Raw genomic sequence first — 25234 nt, forward strand, 5'->3', positions numbered from 1 at the left:
AAATCCTAAACTAAAGTGGACTGTATCACTAGGAACCATAGAAAACCATAGTATACCTTGCCTTGTCCTTAGTTCCCCTCTCCAAGTCATCCTATCCTTACCCTGATATCTTGCAATACCGTCAGAATAATCCTTGCAACCCTACCTTTGATTTCTAGTGCTTGCACCATCTCTTTAGTAATTCTGCCTTGTGTAAATCCTAAGCCCTTAGTCCTATTTCGAGTGATCGGACTGGTTCCGCCAGGGTCGGGAGCTGAGGTTAAACTCGCGAATCAACCCTGGAGCTTACTGTGTCACTCTTTGGTGGCCTAGCCTGAATATTCTAGTGTAGAGTAAAACTGTAATTGTCAAGATTGATTTCCTTTCCTTTTTCACTGCTTCCTTTTACTCAAAACGTACCTTTCTAGATCTTGCATAACGCATTCAATTTACCAGCTGCAGACTTAATTTCACTTCCATATTGTACCTGTGATCTATAACAATCCCCCCCAACATGAAATCATCAGATCAGTGTATTTCACCCGTTTTTATTAAAAAACTGTTTGGGTAATTTCAGGCGGGAATTGCAAAGTTTGCAAAGTTTCCGTGTCATTTGCTGCAACGTGTGTTAAACCCTGCCACTCATTTCCCAACTGTATGCTCTTGGTAATCCATTGCTTGTGATTGTTTGTACCTTTACATTGTTGCTTTACTGAAGAATTATATTTGCTTCAAGGTTTTTCACACACATTCATTATTTAATTGTCCATTTCTGAGTGTCATTTTACAACATTGCAAAGGGGTTTGAAATCCGTTTTTCTCTCTTATTTGGGGAGGGAAGGTCAGATTTAATTCGGTTTCCTATTTGTCATTCCTGATTAGCTGCTGCGTCTTTTAATCCACTTAGAATGAATTATTTGTGGGTTGAAGGAACCTTTCGGGGGGAAATTCTAACTTGAGTGCTATCTTTCCTAAAATCAAAAAGTGCTCCTATTTCCTAGTGTTTTGTAGATATGTCAATAGAAGTTTAAACTAAGCGCATTGCAGTAACGCTCACCCGATTCCCGCAGAGGCGCCGGTCTTGACTGGGTGAATGCCGTATCTTCAAAGGTGATGTGTAACACACGGTTGGCTCTTTGGGCTGGACCTATGTGCACTGTATGTCTGACTCGAAGAGTAAGATGTCTGCAGATAGAAAATATGGGATTAATGAACTGGGGTTATTGGGTGCCTCTCTCCTCTTCCCTTTCTCTTCTCCTGTAGAACCCCAAAGGTTAACACCCTCACCTTAGGTAAGTGAACGCCGAGCTCTCCATCTGCCTCGGGGCAGGGTGCCGTAACCAGTTTCTTCACTGGATAAGGGTGCAGGCCTCTTGACCTCAGAGGACTGCTGTCCGTCGTTAACTGCACGAACGGTAAGTTCTGGGCACTTCCAATGTCTTAAAAGTCTTTTGTAATGATATCTCTTGTTTTGCAGGGTTCCGGCGATGGCGGATGGCGGGCTGATGAGAGTTGAGGATCGAACCCGCCTGAGGAATAGAAGCGCCTGGAAGCACGTAAGTAAGCGCTTGTAGCCTGCTTCACGATGCGCACTAACTGTCACTTTTATCTTGCAGGTACAAGTTCGGAGCTTTAGAGAAGCTGAAGGGTGCTGGAATACCCACTGGATTCGGCGTGGGAAGGAGTAATGGCACGTGAGTAATAAAGTTGCCCAATGTCTTTAAACGCACCTTCTTTTGTCTTTCAGATGCGGGATGCAGCGCCGAAGGCCTCCGGAGCGTGCGAAGAGCTGGTAAGCTTTTGTCTTTCAGATGCCGGAATGCAGCGCGAGGCGTTGGTGACAGCCGATGGACCAGGTAAGAGATGCGCTGCCACTGAAGACCGTAGTGCTAACCTGTTCTTTCTTTGTCTTTACAGGTGCTGCTGAAGACCGGATTCCAGGATGGTAAGCCTTTGTTCCCTTAGGCCCAGGATCAGAAGCAGAATACACGATGAGCGTTCTGCTGCAGAGAATGCAGAATAAAGCAAAGCAAGATTCATCCATCGGGTGTGGTTTAAATAGCCTCCTGTAGTGCCTAGGTGTCTCCTTCCACAGCCACGCCTAGGTAAGCAAAGAGTTCCTGCTTTCCAGAAGAGTTCCAGTGTTCTGAACCTAGGGAGTGGCTCCTGCCCCACCCAACAGGAAAAGTAGTCCCAAACAGAAGAGGATCAGGGGTTCAACTGGCAGGTAAGTAAGCAGCATGGTCTGCTGCAGGTAAGTCCACCCAAGCATTATGAGCCCGGCGCTTCCAGCGCTGGGACTGGGCATCTTTATGAGCCTGGTGCTACTGGCGCCAGGACAGGGTCCAAAAGGTCCGAATTGGGACTGGCTGGCACTCGGAACCGGGGTTATGGGTCTGCTTCCAAGGGAGTCGGGCAAGTCCTGATCTTTTGGAAGCAGAGATCATGACAGCACCCCCCCTCAAGGCCCCTCCCAAACCGGGCTTCTCCGGGGGTTTGGGCTTGTTAGGAAATGTTCGATGAAATCTTTTGATTAGACGAGGCGCGTGGACATATTCTGCAGGTTCCCAGGATCTTTGTTGGGGACCGTAGCCTTTCCAGTCAATCAGGTAAAATAGTTTAGATTTGGAGATCTTGGAATCCAGGATGCTTTTGACTTCAAACTCGAGTTCTCCATCAACTAGAATAGGTTTTGGAGATGTAGTTAGTCGGGTTTGAGGTTGCACGGGTTTTAATAGAGAGACGTGGAAGACCGGATGCATCTTCATGTGAGGGGGCAAGTCCAACTTGACCGCTACTGGGTTTACTATGGTAGTGATGGAATAGGGACCAAGGTATCTTGGGTTGAATGTGCGTGGTCCTTTTAGAGGTAGATATTTGGTGGATAACCAGACTTGATCTCCTACTTGATATTGGGGGGCTTCCTTCCGATGTTGGTCTGCTCCTTTCTTGTATTGTTCTTTAGCCCTTTGAAGGTGAGAAACGGCTTCCTTAAGGGCTTGGGTGATTGTAGAATGCAGGTGGTCTACTGCTGGTGTTCCAAGATCTTGGAGTGGATCCAACTCCGAGGTTCGAGGGTGACTACCGTATAAAAGAAAAAACGGGGTCTTCCCAGTTCCCGAGTGGACAGAGTTATTGTAGGCATATTCGGCTATCCAAAGGATATCTTTCCAAGTTTTTTCAGTTTGTTGTAGCATGCAGCGCAAATACTGTTCCAGAGTTTGATTGGTGATCTCGGTTTGTCCGTCGGTTTGAGGGTGGTGGCTGGTCGAAAGTCTCACATCAATTTGAGCCGACCGACAGCAACTTCGCCAAAAATGAGAAATAAATTGACTACCTCGATCCGAAATTAGAACTGAAGGAAAACCGTGCAGTCGGACGATGTTTTCGAGAAATTCTCGGGCCAGAGTTGCTGCTGTTGGTAAGCCTTTGAGTGGAATGAAATGCGCCATCTTGGAGAATAGGTCCACGATTACTAGGATCGTATTGTATTCGAAGCATGGAGGTAGATCGGTGATGAAGTCCATAGAAAGCGTATGCCAAGGGCGATACGGGATGTCAATAGGGCGTAAGAGGCCGGCTGGTTTTTCCTTTTGACTCTTGTTTTGGGCGCATACTCCACAGGACATTATAAAGTCTCTGATATCTTTTTTCCAAGACGGCCACCAGAAGTAGCGCTTGATCTTTTCCGAGGTCTTGGTCATACCGGGATGTCCTTCCATTAAAGAATCGTGATAACAAGAGATTACCTTTTTCTGTAAATCTGTGCTGGGCAGGTATAACCGTTCTTGGAAATATAATAGGTTGTCCTTCACCGTAAAGTCCTTTCCCTGCAGATGCCAATTCTGTATGTCTGCTGGAGTTACCAGTAGCCTGGCTTTATCCTTAACTTCCTCTATGGATTGTGTGGCGATTACACCTAGAATTCTTTGTTCGGGAATGATAGGTACAGGTTTAGGATTGATCAAATGTTCTTCCACTCCCATCCGAGAAAGGGCATCAGCTTTACCGTTTTTTGTACCAGGTCGATAGGTAATTATGAAGTCAAACTCGGCAAAGAATAGTGCCCAACGGAGTTGCCTAGAGGATTGAGCTTTTGCGGTTTTCAAATATTGCAGGTTTCGGTGATCTGTAATCACAGTTACAGTGTGTCGGGCCCCCAGAAGATAATGCCGCCAAGCCTTAAAGGCAGACTTGATAGCTAGAAGTTCCTTATCAGTAATAGTGTAATTGATTTCAGGAGGCGAGAATTTGCGGGACCAAAATGCCACGGGATGCAACTGATTGGTTACTGGGTCCTTTTGTGATAGAACTGCCCCCATGGCAAGACTCGAAGCATCAGTTTCAACGATGTAGGGGAGTTCTGGGCAAGGATGTTTTAAGATCGGTGCAGAGATAAATCTAGTCTTCAAATTCTGGAAAGCTTGTTCCGCCTCGGTAGACCATTCAAAACGTTTGTTTTTCTTTAACAAGGCGGTGATGGGCTGGACTATTCGAGAGAATTCGGGGATAAACCTGCGGTAAAAGTTAGCGAAGCCTAACATGCTTTGAACACCTTTTACGGAGGATGGCGATGGCCATTTGAGAATTGCATCGACTTTCTTTGAATCCATACGCACTCCGCTAGGTAATAATATGAATCCCAAGAATTCAACTTCAGTCACGTTGAAAACACATTTTTCCAACTTAGCGAAAAGTTTGTGTTGACGCAATCTCTCGAGGACCATTTTCACGTGTTTCCGATGTTCAGTTTCCGATGAAGAATAAACGAGGATGTCGTCAATGTAAACAACAACACACACATCTATGAGCTCTCTGAGGACATTGTTCATAAAATATTGAAAGGCGGCCGGGGCATTGCAAAGTCCGAAGGGCATGACCTGATATTCAAATAGCCCATACTTGGTGCGGAAGGCCGTCTTCCATTCATCGCCCTCTTTTACTCATACCAAGTGGTAGGCTCCTCTAAGATCCAGCTTTGTATATATGCATGCTTTTCTGACTTGGTCCAGGAGTTCAGGGATCAAAGGTAACGGATATCTATTCTTAACGGTGATCTGGTTCAGGGCGCGATAATCTATACAAGTTCTAAGGTCCCCTTCTTTTTTTGGAACGAAGAACAAAGCTGAGGAAGCAGGGGACTTGGAAGGACGAATAAACCCATTCGCTAGGTATTGATCCAGGTATTGTCGGAGGTGAAGATTCTCAGGCTCGGTGAGGGCATAAATTCTACTACAAGGAGGAGTAGATCCAGGTATCAGGTCTATCTGGCAGTCATAAGACCTATGAGGAGGTAGAGAGTTAGCCTGATCCTTCCGGAAAACATCTTGGAATTCTAGGTATTCAGGAGGTAACTGGGGAGCCGCCGAGGAAATTGCTGCCAGTGCAACACCAGGTCGAGGGTGACAAGTAGAGACACATTCTGGAAACTGAACCGTTCATGCTTGCCAATCGATCGGAGGATTGTGCTTCTCTAACCAAGGAATTCCTAGAATAATCTGGAACTGAGGGGCCTTGATCACATTGAACACGATCTTCTCATGGTGTCCATCTTGACTTACTAGCGTCACTTCTTGGGTGGTATGCGTTACTGGTCCGGAGGCTATCTCCGTACCATCCACCGTAGTAATGACGTCCTTTACAGCCTTTGGACAAAGAGTCAGATTCATCCTCAAAACCATTTCATGATCCACATAATTGCCGATGGCACCGCTGTCGACGTAAGCTTCAATCGCATGTAATCGATCCGGATGTTCAGGGCTAATGAGGACCATAGGTATCACGAAATGCGAGGTCACGGAACTGGTTTTAACGCTCGGCAAGAGGACCTCTATTCTTGTAGGGCAAGGTCGTTTCCCTGCTCAGTGTTTGTGACCCTGGTAACTGCAGCTCCTACTGCCTTCTTGGCTGGTTTCACCGGACAGTCTCGAAGAAAGTGCCCCGAGTTTCCGCAATAGAGGCATAATTGCAACTGTTTTCTCCTTTCCCGCTCCTTCTGTGTTAGTGGTCCTTTCAGGCCCCCTATTTGCATGGGTTCCCCGGAGTCTACCCCTTTGGTAGGAGTTGGTGGTTTGGAAAATACTCGAGCATCAAACTTGGAACGATCGGCCTTCCTGTTCTGCAGTCTGTGGTCAATTTGAACGACTAAGTCAATATAGTCCAAACAGTCTTGCGGGGGATTCACTACTTGGGCTAACACATCTTTGAGCTCTCCACGTAGACCTCTATAAAACAGCGTAATCCTTTTGTCCTCAGGCCATCGAGTTTCCATTATCAGTCTGTTGAAAGACGCAATATAAGCCAAAAGGTCTTGATTACCCTGTCGCAATGAAAGGAGCTCATTGTCCAAGGCCTGCCCCTGTGAATGTCTTGCAAACAGTTTTTCCATACTGAGCTGAAAAGCTTGAAAATCATGGAGAACCGGATCATCTTGATTAACTAGAGGGATCGACCAGTCTGCCGCATTGCCACTAAGGTACGAAAGCACGAAAGCTACCTTAGCTTGATCAGTTGGAAAGGCTGCTGGCCGGCATAAGAAGTGCAACCGGCACTGATTAATAAATACTGCAAACCTCTTCGGGTCACCAGAAAATCATTCGGGCGGAGCCAGAGGTACATTCCCAGGTAGGTTGATCTGCACTGGGTTCGTATAGGATGTTGAAGGAAGATTTGCCCCTGATGCGGGTAACAGAGTTTGTCCGGCTTGTGACTGTAGCAATTGTCTAGCGAGATCGTCTGTTCGCTCCTTGGAAATAATCAGTTCCCTTCTTAGAGCATTCGTTTCCTGACGGGCTGCATGCACTTCTGCTCTTAGTTCCCCAAGTAACTGGGCTAGCTGGTCGGTATCCGAGGTTTCCATAGCGCCTGGGTGGGAGTTTTGCGGTAGGCTTTGCGTTCTGTAACGCTCACCTGATTCCCGCAGAGGCGCCGGTCTTGACTGGGTGAATGCCGTATCTTCAAAGGTGATGTGTAACACATGGTTGGCTCTTTGGGCTGGACCTCTGTGCACTGTATGTCTGACTCGAAGAGTAAGATGTCTGCAGATAGAAAATATGGGATTAATGAAATGGGATTATTGGGTGCCTCTCTCCTCTTCCCTTTCTCTTCTCCTGTAGAACCCCAAAGGTTAACGCCCTCACCTTAGGTAAGTGAACGCCGAGCTCTCCATGTGCCTCGGGGTAGGGTGCCGTAACCAGTTTCTTCACTGGATAAGGGTGCAGGCCTCCTGACCTCAGAGGACTGCTGTCCGTCGTAAACTGCACGAACGGTAAGTTCTGGGCACTTCAAATGTCTTAAAAGTCTTTTGTAATGATATCTCTTGTTTTGCAGGGTTCCGGCGATGGCGGATGGCGGGCTGATGAGAGTTGAGGATCGAACCCGCGTGAGGAATAGAAGCACCTGGAAGCACGTAAGTAAGCGCTTGTAGCCTGCTTCACGATGCGCACTAACTGTCCCTTTTATCTTGCAGGTACAAGTTTGGAGCTTTAGAGAAGCTGAAGGGTGCTGGAATACCCACTGGATTCGGCGTGGGAAGGAGTAATGGCACGTGAGTAATAAAGTTGCCCAATGTCTTTAAACGCACCTTCTTTTGTCTTTCAGATGCGGGATGCAGCGCCGAAGGCCTCCGGAGCGTGCAAAGAGCTGGTAAGCTTTTGTCTTTCAGATGCCGGAATGCAGCGCGAGGCGTTGGTGACAGCCGATGCGCTGCCACTGAAGACCGTAGTGCTAACCTGTTCTTTCTTTGTCTTTACAGGTGCTGCTGAAGACTGGATTCCAGGATGGTAAGCCTTTGTTCCCTTAGGCCCAGGATCAGAAGCAGAAGACATGATGAGCGTGTTGCTGCAGAGAATGCAGAATAACGCAAAGCAAGATTCATCCATCGGGTGTGGTTTAAATAGCCTCCTGTAGTGCTTAGATGTCTCCTTCCACAGCCACGCCTAGGTAAGAAAAGAGTTCCTGCTTTCCAGAAGAGTTCCAGTGTTCTGAACCTAGGGAGTGGCTCCTGCCCCACCCAACAGGAAAAGTAATCCCAAACAGAAGAGGATCAGGGGTTCAACTGGCAGGTAAGTAAGCAGCATGGTCTGCTGCAGGTAAGTCCACCCAAGCATTATGAGCCCGGCGCTTCCAGCGCTGGGACTGGGCATCTTTATGAGCCTGGTGCCACTGGCGCCAGGACAGGGTCCAAAAGGTCCCAATTGGGACTGGCTGGCACTCGGAACCGGGGTTATGGGTCTGCTTCCAAGGGAGTCGGGCAAATTCTGATCTTTTGGAAGCAGAGATCATGACAATTGCTTACATTCCTATTGTTGTTATAACTCCATTGGTGATCGCTGCCCCATATTAAACATTGTATGAATTCTTTTAATTGTCAAATAAATAAATTTACATTTTATCAGCCAGCCTGGTCCATGGTCCATTGTGACCCGGGGTATTTGAAAAAAGGGTGTGATCTGAGTGGTGTACCATCTCAATATTGGATCTAACATAAAAAGATAAGCATTTCCGTCGTGTGCTGCATACTAGGCGGAGCCCAAGGGGTGTGTCGCCTGATTGAAATCCTTAACAAATTGAAACTTACAATATGTTGCACTGTGTTGATATGAAGGAAAATGTACTTGTTAACACAGCTAAACACGCTGAGCATGACCCAGGGTACGCGCAATCTGATAAAGTCCGTGAAATACAAGCTTCTAGTTCCCCTTTATGTCCTCTCTTATCAGACAATGCTTCGACTGCACAGGTGACTGCTCAAGTGTATGCGCCTCAGTTTTCCAGTGAAGATCTAATACATTTACACTGTGTGAAGTGAATGATGTGCCCACAATGCTGCTAGAAACTCCATCTAACTTGCCAAATAACAACTCGTTCAAACCCAACCGGGATGAATGCTTTACCACTTCAATCTCGGGCAGCTCCATGCTCGCGCCTGACATTATGGCAGAGCGTGGGAAGCGAGTTAGACTCTCATTAGGGCCCTCTACACCGGTAGCCAATTTTCCTTCAAATATTGAGGAAGTACATCTACACAAGAATCGAAACATATATTCTCCAACGTCACAACATTGCCACTTAACCGATAATACGGTTGGTCTGCCGCCATTTGGTATGTCTGCTAGCTCGCTTCAGCCCAGGCCAAGCATGTCTTGCTTGGCACTCTCTTGCCTGCCTTGTCTGGCGATCCAATCGATTATGGGTATAATGGTGAACATGTGAACCTCATTGGGGGGAGTCAGGAACATCCGTCATTTTCTACACATAGTGACATGTGCTCAAGGCACCTGATAATTATTCATTTCTAGTATTAGCACGGATACTCAATGTACTGGATAAAGGCCATGACACTACCCATTATGAGATCAGAGAAATTAAAGTCTCACTCTCCGATATACTAGCAAAACTAAACAAGCTTAAGGGTTACATGCTTGCTCATGAATCTTTCTGTCTGATCCAGTCTGCATCGCAAAAAGTGGCGCAACAGGTCTGTCAAAGCACGACCCCAATGCAGACTACCACCGCTATTGTATCCCACAACTCTATTCAAACATACCCCATTCATGATCTCCTAGGGTAAAAGGGCAGGTCTTATGCTAATGTATCAGGAGGTTCAGCAGGTAACAATGAACAGCCAACTGGGGACTCGTTAGTTGACTATGTTCAAATAGCTAAAATACAACATGAAAGGATTTCAGCAATGAAGTGACAGCTAAAGGCAGCCCATGTACCCTCTCAGGTTGACAATAAACACTTGCAAGAAAACTCACTGATGCTCCTGATAGTCCAGCTGCACTTACTGACTTAATTGAGCAGAATGCCAACCCCAATAACACAGCACTTGAAAACCAGGAAACCCCCTCAGATCATGAAACATCTCATGGCTCAAAGTATTATTTATCTCGCAGAGCCAAGAGACTGGAACTCGGAGAGCAAAAAAGAAGACTCGTCAGGAAAAATAAAAATGAGTTGAAAGAAGAAAAAAAGAAAAAAGCTGGTAAAATCAAGAGTCACAAGTCTAATGTAAAAAAATAATCTATGCAACATTTCAAACAAGGATGCGATTCTTGATCTCAATCAAATGAATGAAGAAAGTAGAGATTTATTACAATTAAAAGAAGTCAATCATCCGCCTGAGATCCAATCCTCTTCCACTACAAACAACAAAGCTCCTATAGGCATATTCAAAACTAGGACGGATATTTCGATTGGTATGGAACTTCGAGTTGATCACTTACTACCTTCTGCCTCCTCCATTAAACAAACTCAGTTATCTAACTTCTATCCTATTATAAATAACAAAAAGGATAGTGGTAGTGATGATGCTCATGCAACACCCCACTCCAGCATTAGTTCAGCTCAAGAATGTAATAAAGATGCAAACTTTAACACTGCACTAGTGCCAGCTCTTAACGAGGACAAACTGATCAAGGACAAGCATTGTGATAGTTGCGATGACAACCAAACTCCTGATAACAATGAAGTCAGCGCTAGGCCCCTAAACAGTGCCTCTACTAACACCTCTGCGAATAACGATGACAACACTGTCACTGAAAGTAGCATGGCTGAAATACTGTCTGACATGAACATCATTGGTTGGGTCAGTGATGTTAACCTTAATGGACGATCTGACTCAACCGTACCTATATGCTAAAAGTATTCAATCAAATTCCACTTTTGAGAAACCTACATTGAGACGACTGAGAATGGGTTACATTGTCACTACAGAACAATAATAGGATGATTTGCAAAGTACAATCTTATATTATTACCAAAATGATCTGGGAGCAGTGCTCTGATCTAGCCCCATTGGGGCTCGAAGTGCATGCATTTAAAACTAAGGAAGAATCACATACATTTATTGAAGCACATCTACCAGGTACCAAGGAGACTGAAAATCTAGCCTCCAACCCAGATCCCCCAAAAATATCGAAAAATGAAATTCTATGACAACATTCTTCATTTGCCAATGCAATTAAAGGCCTGGCCTGGATAAAGCCATAAATGAAAACTCTTATGAGTGATCAAAATCCTTCTTTACAAATGTAGCAAAGATGTATTCTCTTTAAAATCTTGGAACACTTGCAGATTTAATAATCTCATCACATGGTTCAACATGGTTCAACTCTCTTACTGATAACAATAAACCCTCTATCATCGTATAGCAAGAAACAAGGTAATTGCAACACATCCACCTGGATGGTTATACCTCCTTTATTCAACCAGCATATATTGGCCAATTAGGCCACCCTTTCGGGAGCCTTGCCATCTCGGTCTGCAATAGATTGAGGCTATGTACAAAGTTCATTTCGGCTTCAGAAGACCTGTTGGTTATTGAATTAACTATAAACGAAAACATCCAGATATGCCTTCTAATAATCTGCATATACTGGGACCGCAACCAATCATCTTAGCCAATTTAAACACAGAAATTGAAGACGCTTACATTCGCAACCATGAATACAAAATTATAATAGGAGGGGATTTCACCTCCACAATAATGAATGGGGTGCCCAATCGAATTCCAACCACAAAGGGTTCATATGGCACAAACTTATTAACGAGGTCTTCGATGGGTCACCGTTTTAGATGATTGGGACATGACAATCGTTCCAACTCCATCGAATAAATTGCCATTTGCGTGGCAAAGAGGATCAAATAGGTCCTTCATTGACTACATTGGCATCTCTAGAAACTTCATAAGTATCTGTGAATCTGTCACTAATACTAACCCTGCCCTAGGCGATCATATGATTTTAAAACTGAATGTAACTATCCCCCTCAAGCAATATTAACAATTGCGTGGTTTAGTTCTGGTGGAAATGGAACGCTATGCTTTGTCCATTCACTGGTACAACAAACTTTGTAGAAAACTGTTGTCTCTAGTTAGTTGTGAACTTCTGTCCGACACTGATGCTATTCGAATTGGACTCTCTTTGTAGTATAAAGAGGCATGCACCACGAATATGATCAATTTTCATGTAAATAATTTAGCCAACCAACAGCGTACATTAATCACTCAACAACAGTCACAAATTCAGTAAAGTAGTAGTTTGCTTGCAACCTTCTAAAAATCAAGATCTCAGAAAACTCAAATTGACAGCAAGTACTTATGCACCACTTACAAGAACAAAAAAACTAATTCTCCAAAAATATAAAAACCAGCTCAAAAGAATTAGATTCAGACTCTATATGAAAGACAAAATATGATTCATCATTTATGCAAGCATAATACTAAAAACGTCTCGCCCATTATGAGAAATCCTAGTGCAAAGGTAACGTCGAAATTTGTCACATCGGTCTCGGTAGAAGCTTTGAAAGACTACAGGAAGATGAAATTTCAATTGTCTCACAGATACCTTTCAGTCCCTGCACAACATTTTGCCGATGTGATTCTGACAAAACGCAGTGGACATTGGTCGATGTTCAATGGGCCATTCATAGATTGAACTTTTCAAAAGCTGCAGGGCCAGATGGCATTCCTACCGATGTTCTAAAAGATGATCCATATTTATATTCCACTACCTTAAAATCAAAGTTTGATCACATCTTTGAAACCAAAACTATTCCGGGTTCATGGCTCACTTCCATTATCATTCCCATCCATAAGAAAGGCCCCCCTACAGATCCCTCAAACTACAGGCCAATTGTCCTTACGAACGTGTCCACCAAGGTGTTTGCGATACTCATCTTAAATGAAGTGGAAGATTTTGTTATGAAAAATCGCACGCTATCTCGCTTCCAAGTAGGATTTCACAAATATACGGGGACCTCACTAAACATAATTATTCTAGCACACCTCTCAAGGGACTCTAACAGATGCAATTACAACAGAAGTGGGAGTGAAGCAAGGTTGCAACCTAGCATCAACCTTGTTTAATTTGCATCTTTGTGATCTAGATGAAATGTGGAACTGCTCAAACATCTTTGCAGTAAGACCGTCTTCACTGGTTGGCATTCCCAAACAATGTCATCTTTTGTTTTACTGTTCCCTATATGGCCTACAAAACAAATTGCACAGTTTTTCCACATATGCTCTAAAGTTCAATCTGCAGACAAATGCTAACAAATCCAACATTATCATATTTAAGAACAGGAAGAAAATGTGAACCTTCAAATGGTTCATTGGGGGCACTGAGATTAAGCGCTCATTGTGCATTTGATATCTGGGTTACAATCTTTCTGACACAACCTCACTTTCAATGCGGAAGAATGCTTTGAATCCAAAGATTAGACCATTAATCTCCAAAATGAGACTGATATTACACAAACCTTGCACATTTTCCATCATGACCATACTAGAATTCTATACCTTGAAGGTGGAAGTCATTGTATTAACATGGCCTTGATTTGAGCCTCTTGGACATTGATAGAATACTGGATCAGCATATGATATCAGCACCATGATGTAATTCAGGTCGTGTAGTTTACCTTTGCACAATTCTTAATTACAATGTATAGAGATTTTCAAATCTTCATTTTAATATGACTTTTAAAATGCAATTTGCACAATGTTTGTAACTTGCTTAAAGTTTATCTATTCTAGACTTCATTCCCAACCCTGCACATTGCACTTTACCAATGTTCAAGATACCGGCACAACTTATATTTGCATAACTGATCTTTGCAGAATATGCACTCTACACCTACTTGTCTCCTTTTTATTGACTCAAACTCTCATTTAGGACATTACAAGATGTGCAAGTAGAATGCTCTTCTTATTTTAGCAGTTGTCATGATGTATAGTAACATTGTAATTTAAAAAACTTTTTTAAAAAGGTTTGTAAATGTTCTTATCTAATATCTATGTGTAAATACTTTTGCACAATTGTAATGATACACATTGTTGTATGTTTGTAAAGGTTAATGTGAACCTCACACAAAGAATTTTTTTTTTTTAAAATAGTAAAGCTGTCCCCTGTCGAGAAGCCTATTTAGCCTGATCCTAATCCTACCACTAGTAGCAACACTATAAATACAATGGTAGGACTTCCTGCCCGGTTGGCTGGCTTCTGGGCCACACTGTATTGTCCAAATTTATTATCAGGTTGAGTGTCTGAGGCTTTAGCCCTCTCACAAGTCTAATATGAATATGTTCCCAAGGGCTCCTGCCTGTGGCATAAAAGAAAACACATGTTGCTATGCCTTTGGGCCTGTATTTCAATTCTGTCTCAAACAAAGTCTCTTTTGCTGAACGGATCCCTTCCGGTTTGGCGTGGAATCCCTTTGGTTCTTTGGTTCCTGTCCTGTCTTGGGTTTTATGCCCCCTTGTGTGGTAATCTCTCGCTCACCCTCACTTGGGTGGTTTGTTCTCTTGCCATCTCTCAGACTCTTTGAGTGCTCAGCCCCTTCCACTTTTCCAGTTCATCAACTGCGTTGGGCGGGGCGGGTGCTCTGTTCAGATTCTCGCCCTGTCTTTTGGACCTTTATGTCTCTCACCCAGACTTGGGGTACATGGACTCCCATTCCATCTTGGCCCTTATGGCAGTTTGGCCCTCCTTGCACCTTTCATTTTCTCCCTCCGGCCTGGGGCTTCGCTGACCCGGCCCTCCCTTCTCCCAGCACCCTCAGCATACCTTTCCCATGGTGTGGATGTTTCTCGGGGAGGCAACAGCACAGTTTCTTCTCTTTGGTCCTCTGCATCCTTGCAGGCTTAGGATCTTCCCACTCTCCTCTGTGGGTGCTGGTCGGCCAAAGCTCCTGCCGTTGCGTCACTTCTCAGTATGGCAGGGTAGAGCTTCTCGAACTTCGGGTCCAGTAGTAGGGAGCAGCGCTCCATGGCTTCACCGTTCTCTAGTGATCAAATCTGTGTGCGTGGGAGGTCTCCTTGATTCCACCTCGAAGGGGGACAGGCCCTCCGGGGATGGGCCATCCTCTGCGTTTTAGCTATGCAGGCTGGAGTGCAGCATTTCAGCTCACTCTCTCGCTCCCCCCTTATGTCTATGTTTTGCAGCATTTATATCAGCCTCTGCTTCGCGTGAAGCAATCCATCGGTGTTGTGATGGTAACAGCACCGGGACAGAAGCCAGGTGAACAGTCTCACAGTGATTTGGTGAAACCACCAAATAACCAATGAATACCTTGGCATTATGGGAGAGGGGAGTATGACGGATATCCCTGCTAAGGGATGGCCTGTCCTCTAAGCGGGGGGTCACCCCCCCTTTGGGATCCCACTTGCCCTGTCCCCTAGAAGGGTGTGAAGCTTAGCGTGCCCACTTCCCTAGTCCCAAATGGGGTGGCGCCCCCTTGAGGAGAGGGGATGAATTCCCTGGATCCATCACAAATACTGAGAAAGGGGGGACAGTAAAGGAGACAGGACTTTTAGCAAAACTCCAGTAATGTTGCCACCAGGAGTGGTGCAGTTTCTGGCAAGCAGCAAAGGAAGAGGAGGAGCAGAATAGTACATCCAAGTAGTGTGGAGGCAAAGAAAGTTTGATTGGGCAGTAAGAAACGAGGTGAGTAAAGAGTACTGGTATGACTGGTTTTCCTACATTTAAGAAAACAGAATTGATGTGAATAGAACTTTTTTGAGAAAATATACTTCAGTTTTAAAAGATCTGTCTCCCTTTGCTTCGAATGGAAAAAAAGGGTGCTGATGTTTTCAACTCTGTTAAATGTGAATAGGATATAAACCTACAACTATTTCCTATTTGTTAGTCAGGGAATGGACCTGAAAAGGTATTAACCTCAAACAGTTCATGCAAATCTCACACAAATTAAAAATACTTTCCATCATTAACCATGTACGTCACATATTTGCAACTAATTAGAAAGAGCAGGTGGATGATTGAGCAAACATACGGATTTCTGAGTAGAGTAGAGAGTTGGAGGTAGCTGAGCGAAGGGCTCGAGAAGGAAGGTATGTTGGAAAAGAGTGTTGGATGAAGTGTGGGCCCCGGCCCCAGAAAGCTTTGTGGACAATGCAAAGGGGCTTGAACTTGATCCTTGCAGCCACCGGTAGCCATATATATCATATTGTTGCTGATTTTGAAGGTGAAATTGCAGGAGACCCTTTAAACCAACTTCAGTGCATTAATAAAGTCATGCAGAGGGCCACATTATGAAAATAAACATGTCTGTTTGGTGTTGCACGAAGCCTAGTAAACACGTAGTACAGATTTGGGTTACATGAATAAATAAGATAGACAGCAATACCTGAATGAAATCTATGTTCAGTTTTAACAACTTCTAATAGTTGATGCCCTTCAGCGTTGATTATAAACACCAACATAATTCTAAGTTGATGGATGCCACCTCCATGAAGAATTTCTCGTTGAAGTGCGTTGTGATGAAATAACTATGAGAGAAATAGCAAGCACTCCTCTCAGTGGTAATAGTATTCGCTAACGCAACACAAAGATCACTTGGCTCCAAACCTTTGTGTTCATTAAAGTTTGCAATGGTATTATTGTGTAGCCAATTTGCCCAACATGGGTTCTATGCTCTGTAGAGCATTTTTTCAAGGTTAGGTGTTTGACAGCATGATCTAGTATTGTAAAAGGTATCAGGCTGGTAACTGGGGCGATGACAAAGTACATCCTTAGGTAAAGAGAACATGGTGGAGAAGACTGTGTTTTAGTGGAACCTGTGATTGCAAAGATCAAAGCAGGGCTGGTGGGACTGGTCCCTTTGTAAAAGTGCCTTTTGTGCTTTTGTGGGGGAGGGGGTGGCATCAGCTACCAAAGTACATCCACAGGTGAACTAGCTGAAATTTCCAATTTCTTGAATATATATATGCTTTAGTGTCCATCAGTTGCAAGCATTTGAATGACATACAGGAATTGGCAAATATTAGGCAGAGGAATTGATTCTCTTATTACATCCAGGTCTAAGCTACTCAAGTTCTAGATCCATGTTAGTTAGAGACAATTCTCAAGACATTACTCTCTACATCTAAAGTCAACAGGATTAGATTGCAGCATTTTTACTACGGATTGAGTTGTATTTCTGCATCTAAAAGGAGTTGTAGCCCAAGAACCCTAGATTTGTCTGCAGTGAGACAATATATCAGCCTACCTATAATTTGGGTCAGGAATCCATGCATTTGTACGAAACAATCCACTGGCTCTGATAGATATAAAAAAGCAATCATGCTTATATTAATTTTGAGTGTATATTTCCTGAAAGATGAATACAGCCAAGATGGCACTTCCAGTGGAAAAGCATGGTATTGCAAAATAGTCACAAATGCAATCACCATATGGGCAGGAATAGGGAGAAGACGGACATAGGAAGGAGGCTGCACACTCACGACAATTCTACAAAAGATCTTCATCAGTCTGTGGCATAAACACACTCCATGCAAAAAGCAAACTTACACAATAAGGCACTCACACGAACAACAAGCATAGATTCCAGGAACCCTTCTTCAATTTCAAGAATCCTGTTAGGCTGAAAAGAAAAACGTGTTACAAATCTCTAGAATAGCATATGTTCTCACTGACGGATACACCATTCCTTTGATATCAGCACAAAGTACTTTCAAGACACTTGACTGCACAGTTTGATTCTGAAGTTAGCTAGCCAAACATGTATAAACAAGGTTTTCAATGTACTGCATAGTCAGGCCTGGGAAACTGGGAAGTATATATTCTACGAAGTATAATAATAGGAAGTATAAGTCTACAAAGAATTATATTTGTATCATTTTTTATGGCGGGAGGTGTCTTAGTGAACACGATAGTTAAAAAAGGATGATTATGAACAGACAAGAATGGACCTCAATTTAATCAGCAAGTGGTTTAATCGTTGTCAAGATGGTGATTCCAACGAGGAAGATCTGTTATTGGGCACTATTCAATGACAAAAGTTTTGCATGCACCCACCATGGAATTTAGGAAAAGGTGAACAAGAAATTTAAGGGGAGGAGGTCTGTCCATTGGACCCCAATAGGGGCGTCACAAAGAGGGCCAATTTTGCAGGGCATAGGCATATCTGGAAAACTGCCTACTACATGGGTGGTCGCTGTACAAAATAATTATGTTTTATATTTTGTTTGTTACTAAAATGAATGGAACATAATTTATTTACCATGATTAGATGAAAGGCTGTGACCCATACGACATAAAACGTACCCATGACATGCAGGGTAAACGCAGATGTCTGAGCAAGCGCTTAATTTACTGTGCAATCCGATAGCTCTTAATGAGCATATTGTTGGAAAAAAGCTTTCCAGATGTAGAGTACCATAACTAATAGAATTACCTAAGCGTTAACCTGAAAGGTAAATTTGGGACAAACATCACAAACTATGAAGTCACTGTATAGTAATGTGGGATTTAATGACCGCCAGAACGTCATAACTGAAAGGCCGGGTTAGACCTCTGAATTGAAATACATTGTTCTAATGAGAATAGACCCACTGACATATACATTCTAAGACCAAACCTTAAAACAGTGAAAGGGCCTGATGAAGCAAAATATGTGTCTCGCTGGAAGATGACATAAGGGACAGTGTATTACGTAAAGTGTGCGTCTTTCTGCAGTTGAAACGCTGAGTATGCTGAAAAGTAAAATCAGATTGCAAATTGAAAAGGCACACAAAGGCTGAGAGAGAAAAGCAGCATTTTCATTGAAAGTGACACGTATCAAAGGGCTGTGCACTATTGCAATTCAGAGTACAGAGTGGCCCTTGCAGGTGAAATTCCAAGCCATGTGAATATGTTTCCTTTCATGTGACTAAGACCCACTGTTAAGCACAATAACGGACATCACGTAAATAAAAATGCATGTGTGAGTGACCAAACTGAATAACAGCCCTTCAATGTCAGTTTGCCACATTAATAAAAATTGCTGTATGCAAAGCAAGAGCAAGACTCTGTGTTAGCTGAAATGAGAATTCTAATGGGCAGTGGGGTTCACTTCACAAAACGAAATTCCCCCACTCCTGGCTTTGCTCAGCCTTCCCCAGCTGATATCCAATTGCTATGAACCTTTCAGGCAAGCAGAAGGATGTAGCCAGAGCGTGACCAGTATTTATTGGTGGGCTAAATAAACAGGGGCTGCAATCAAGTGAAGCTGAACTTTATAAAATACCCCAAATTGAAGACATTTTGTGGACTAATTCCTGGCTTCACTGGTGGATGGCATGCCATAAAGAGAAGATACATCTTTGCTGTCTCCCTTAACTCAGCTGTTGGCTCCACAAGGGTGATTGATCATTTTATTGCAGGCCTGAACCAACAGCCTAATGCAAAGGTTTGGATCACGTGGTTTCAAGTAAATGGAAACTGAAACTTAGGAAAAGTTAAGATTTGCATGTATGTTTCAACATTTCCAATAGTTTAAATGGGCTATCATTATTGTTCATTTTCTAAGCAATGATAAGTCGCACCGAGTCCATTCATATGTCATTTGAAAGCGGACACAGAGCCTGTAGCGATATCAACAATATTCGACTTGGAACTCTATAGAAATCTAAAATGTATTCTTAGCTTCCTGGAATATGGGGGGAAGCCAAGATTCATGAAGATGTTAACCTAGTGAATCATGTAACTGTATATACATTTTAGTAATGTAGATTGTTTTAATCGTTGTACGAAATGGAAAAAAACAGCATTCGCGCAAGCAACCTCGTGTGAATATGGGAGTGGTTTCATTGAGTCTGTCATGAGCAGGGGAATATTAATATCTACATATTATGCCATTTATCAGTAAGTTACTAAAATTTGCCATGTTGGGACTTTTTGGGTAAAAGGCTGACAGCTAGAAATATATGTACATGACAAAGGGGTGTACCTCTCCATGTCACTTCAATCACAGAACTCCCATAGTCTATCCATAGGGAGGGGTGAGCTCTTTGAGGGGGGCGGAGAGAGAATGATCCTCCCATGAGAAAGTTAGTGCCATTGAAAGGGCACCTCCCAATTGTAATAATTGGAGGTGTGGCTTATACATTAAAAAGCACTTGCTCTATGGAGAAGGGGGGTATCAGGACAGCAGAATAGGACCATCAGGGGAGCTGCCTAAAAAAAGCCATCAGAAGACAGGAGCTCAAATCTTCCAGAGACACTAAAATCCTCCGAGGGAAAAGCTGAAGGAAGGTGGCTAAATATAACCTTGCCAGGACGACTGTATAAAAATCATATGGGTGCTACTATGGAAAGCTGAATGGAGATGTAACCCTGCCCAGGAGGATAGCCATTGGGGAAGCCTAAAGCTGAAGGGAGTCAAAAGGAGAAGGGAAGCTTGTGCCTGCTTTTTTGACCAGGCCCAGTGTTCCCACAAGAGAGGGTCCTGGCTGACTTTCCCGTACACCAAACCCAGAGAAATCCCATGCAAGTAACTTGTCCAAAATGAAATTAAGTGTGGGGGGTTTGGGGGGAGTCTGCTTGCCTTAATATTCTTCGGTACGGGGCAAATTCTGTAGACCCTTAGCACATTTGATTGAATATTAATGTAATTAACTCCCAACTAGATTGATGCAGGGGCCATTTGGAAGAGTTTGAAACCCCAAACCTCTTTCCTAGTGGGAACATTCATTATAGTAATTAAAATAATTTGGGTACCTTGATTTTTCCTGTTCACCCCTGACATCAATCATGAAAGGGGGTGCCCTTCCCCAAAACGAAATTCCCAAGTGCTACCTTTGTCACAAAAACACAATTGATAACTGACATACTTCCCAAACCTTGCCTTTAAAACAAAAAGGTCCTTGTCCCTAAAATGAAAATCCCAATTCCTAACCCTTCCCAAAACTTGCTTTTAAATAAAAAGGTAAACTTATCCTAAAACAAAAATTGTCACCAATGCTTAAACATTGCATTAAACAAAAGTGGTGCCCTTGGCCTAAAACGAAATTCCTAAACTATCCCCACTACCTAGACCTGGAGTTTTAACAGAGGGGTGCTGATGCCTGGGTATTTGGTGCTTGGGGGGGGAAGAGACGTTTGCCAAGTGAAATGAGTGTAATTTCCAGTAAACAATATGCCCTCACGCCTGAGAATGAGTAAGTGACCCTGCTACCAGAAAGATTTTAGATGGTGGTTGGATAAAACAGGGTACTATTTTCCACATGCTTTTGTCCAAATCTGTGTTTCCAAATCTGCAAGCAATTTCAAGCGAACAGGGAAATTAACCTAACAAAATTTGCTGTAAGATTGCTTTGAAAATTGAAATGTGTATCTGATTTAAAAGAAAGCCCTTATCAATAAATGCTGACATATATGCTATCGTCATGTTACCAACTATTCTTTAATTTGACAAAAGGGGTTCGAGGGGCAATAGGGTTGAACTGGTTATTTAGCCTATGTTCAATGTTTGTGAGACAAAAGTAAAAAGCAGAAAAACACTTTAAATTTAACATCCTAAAACGTGTATTTTGTAAATTAAGCTTTATTTTCTGCCACAGAGAAGGTGGCGGGTGTAAATATGCGTCTCTATATGAGTCGTCAATAGGGCTAGTGCTATAACAAATTATTGTGGGGCACCTTGATTGGGGGGAAGAACTTCCCAGTTTAAGGGTGGTCTCTCGATATATATTGTTACAGTAAAAGTATATAATTTTACAAAATTTGGAAAATATATATTTTCACATCAACTTCTCGGGCATCGTCCATGGGAAATATGAACGCCACTGATAACCAAGAGTCGAGATTAATTTAAAGGAAGTTCACAAATTAAAGCTGAATAACCAGATACCCCTTTACAATTGTGAAGAGACTACTTGAATGTTCTTAATACTTGTTTATTTCAGAAAATAACATTTAAAAGGAACATGGGTTTCTTTTTGTGATTCGAGAAGCTGTTAACCTCTATGACGTTGCCCATATTATATTTCATTTAAGGCACAGCCACCACCCGAAGGACTTTCATGAGCCCTATTATATTCGTAAACTTAGAAGTGCCAAAAATGCACCAAACTAACAGTTTTTAAAGTTACTTGGAGATGATAAAGGTATCAAATTTAATTTGCACGGTCAATTTATTTTTAGACATCTATAAATGAGACCGTCTGTGAGACAGATTTAATTTGTCTGAGTCTAATACATCTTCGATTAGTAGCATCGTGCCGTCTGTGAGGCATTTTGACAAGGACAAGATACATACGGACGCCATCCCAGAATAAAATCAGCCCTGGTAGGGATTCTGATACACATTCCAAGGTTTCCTTGCGGTGCAGGAAGGATCTTGCTAAGATACAATGGGGCTGTGATGGGAATAAACTGCCCAGTCAGGCGTTCCACTGCCAGCCATTTGTCAGACACCATATCATCTCCTGCACGCCCATTGGAGACATGTACAGATGGGCATGCACTTTACAGGGTTGGTAGCTTCGGTGAACAATGCCCCAGAAATCATGGCCGTCATAGGTGCCAACAGCGTCCACGAGGCGCATTGTTCCTCAATGATGGGTACACAAAACTGAGCTGCTACGTGGGCCCACATCGATCAGTATGGCATCCTCCTACGGGGCCAGGCTGCTTTGACGACACTGCCAAGCAACACTGAAAGATCTATGCTTCATTAAGGAAGGTCATTCAGTAAAAATGAAAAAGGGGTGTGTTACATCAGGCCTCATGACGCGATTTAGAGTGTTATTGGTTTGTTGGTTATGCAAGTGTTCGCTATTCCAGATGTGGCGCAGAGTGAACGAGTCAACGAAACCGGCAGATCTATCAGCTAAAGCGTACATTTCAAAACCAGACATTCAATGTTGGAATCTTCTAATCAGAAGTGGGCATATGAGTATCTATATCTATCCCATATGGAGGGGGGAGGGTCACTTAGTAGCATCGGTAATTCGTCTCTTACAGAAACGGGGAGATTTGACGCTTGCGTTAGTCACATAGGTGTTAATTATGAAAGCAGAGACTGGCAGAGCCTACCGTTTTAGCCGTTACCGTGTGCTTTGGCACCAGTATGAAAGGGGTACCATAGCTATATTGTTTTTTTGTGTGCCAATGTAAGTAGTGGTTGAGGGGCTTTCATTTCAGGGGTGTCAGGAGGGGGATGGGGATTATGGAAGTGTAGGCCTTTTATTTTGCTGTTAACATGAAACGAAAAAGCGTCCAATGATACAGGCATGAAAATATAATCAGTGCATGCATAGAAACGAATCGTTATGTATTACATACGAGAAACAGGTTTCATTACAAACAATATTTACCAAGAGTGTGTGTGTTAAAAATATTCAGACACTGACTTAACCAAGTTCATTTTTGGTACCTTATTGAGCCAGCCGTATTACTCGGAGGTCCAGTCACCACACGAGACAATTTAAAAGCATTAGCGGTGCAGATGCTCACAAATTCGACTACAACAAATGGCCAATTATTGAAATCGCCGGCAAAAGTTTCAGATAGAACCCCACGAAGGCGTTCATGCGAACATGTCCCGTTCGTTTCGGGAGCTTGTCCAGGCCTGCTTTCTGTTGCATTTTGGGACGTGCAGTTCTGTGTTACGCACCCTGCACGTTCAATAAAGCACAGAAAATATGAAAAAATGGACAGGCAACACCCGATGTGAATGGGGCATGTTGCAGTGTCGGTGACTTATACCAGACACAAACTGAGCAAACGCACGGCACTCGAAAATAATTTTAAACAGCTAAAAACTGCCCGACCACCAAACAAAAGAGCAGACTGCACCACAACTATCAATTGTCAGTATACGCAACTAACAAAACGTGTTAACTGATTCAACTGAGGAACGATACATCTGACCCAATAGCATATGAGAGTACGGCCCCTGTGAGGCAAATGACAGGAGTGCATTTTAAAAATCACATTTTGTCCTGAGAGCATTAGAATGCCAACAATCAGGGTGTTCAGGAGTGGTGGATATGTGTTGGTTTCAGGATAATGTTGCCAACAATATTCTGGGACATTTAATACCAGATTTCTAAAACTCAGGACTACGAGTCCCAGAATGCAAAATTAAAACCTGGAGTGTCTCCCGAATGGGATGGATGTTGGCTTGTATGTGGTTATTAGTTCACAAGGTAGGATGAGGAGTGGAGTGAGGTGCAAAATGCCAATGAAAAACATTACAGTAACATCACACTTAAAGTCCACCCAGTCTGTGGGATAGAGTTTGAGGGTGGGAGCACCCCATTTCGATCCTAGGGTAATTCTATCACCCTACATTTATGTTGTCGATTCGGCTGGTGGCAGCTGTAATTTAGTTTTGGCTTCACAGGGAGCGCAGCCTGTTTTACCGCATTAGTAGCCCAATGCACCCCCAGCATACTAGCCATTGGGTTACTAAGGTACTTGGGTCATCTCATTGTCTGTGGGGACCATCAGGCAGGCCTATGCTTACGGTTGTAAAAAATGGGCTCACCCTTAGCCCAGCTCTGCACATTCTAACCCCTTTACGCCGTCCTAGGCTGGTTTCCAGGCCCCATACATTCCTTGAATATTAATATGGGTGGGACGGAGCGTTTGGCAGTTTTTAAGGCCAGCCTGTGTCTCTGCATGTTGTGTAATTGGCGATTTGGCTTATACCTGCCGTCATGAAAAAAAAAACGGAGACTCTTCCGGTCGAAGAGTGAATGTCTTTTAATGGTATTCAGAAAAGCCCTTATACATAGGACAACAGCAACCCGAAGACAGAACAGGACTCAGCACAGCAGCACCCTCCCAAGCCCCTCCCCCCCCCACCACCACCAACAGGATAACAGCTTTTACACAGGAGAGCACACAAGCATTTCAATGGAGAGGGAGGTTTCAGATATAGCATGATATTGTCAAGCAACAATGTTCCAGGTGAATGAACAGAGTCTCAGCATACAAGGCTTAGGCAGAGACTGCATTCTCACGCTCATTAAGGCATAATAAGGATGGAAGGCAAACAGAGATACATTTGTTATTCTTGCTGGGTAAGCTACTTCTCCACAGTTCGCAAACGGTTCAGGCATACGAGCCCGCTGAATATACATCTTCCGTCTGCTAACACTGCTTTGCCTCTGAAAGCAGCACTCGAAAACACGCTTCCATATGCCAAAAGGGAAGCATGTCAGAGGTGATCAATGGGGAAACGAGCACTCCGAGATACTAGGCGTTAAAGTCATTCGAGGTTAGGACATGCGCATTAGAACATAGGGCTCACACAACAATGGCAATAAAGCACTAGTTAAAGATGACCGTTCGCATTGGGTGAACATTATTATAACGAGGCACAGTTTCAGAGGGGGGGTCATTAAAATTTTTGAAACCCAGTTAACTCCACCCTCCCCCCCACACTGCCCATGGGTCAATGTACATATCTAGGGGAGTCTCAGTGCATTCATCAAATTAGTTGATTCTAATGACAGTTGAAGGAG

The 25234-nt window shown here is 43.4% G+C and overlaps 1 protein-coding gene across 3 annotated transcripts in view; it reads right to left on the reverse strand.

Annotated features, from left to right (window-relative positions):
• Window positions 1–25234, reverse strand: part of GPATCH2 (G-patch domain containing 2) — a 1007975-nt gene that overhangs the window by 964676 nt on the left and 18065 nt on the right. Inside the window, exon 1 of one of the 3 annotated variants that reach the window (XM_069608578.1) lies at window positions 17289–17347. The exons of the other annotated variants lie outside the window; for them this stretch is intronic. The gene's annotated coding sequence lies outside the window, so the exon portion shown is untranslated. Of the gene's footprint in view, window positions 1–17288; window positions 17348–25234 lie in introns of those variants that run through there. 3 annotated transcript variants of the gene reach the window in all.

The sequence above is a fragment of the Ambystoma mexicanum genome, chromosome 4q (genome assembly GCF_040938575.1).
Source record: "Ambystoma mexicanum isolate Mex_15411 chromosome 4q, UKY_AmexF1_1, whole genome shotgun sequence".
In the NCBI taxonomy this organism is placed as follows: Eukaryota; Metazoa; Chordata; class Amphibia; order Caudata; family Ambystomatidae; genus Ambystoma; species Ambystoma mexicanum.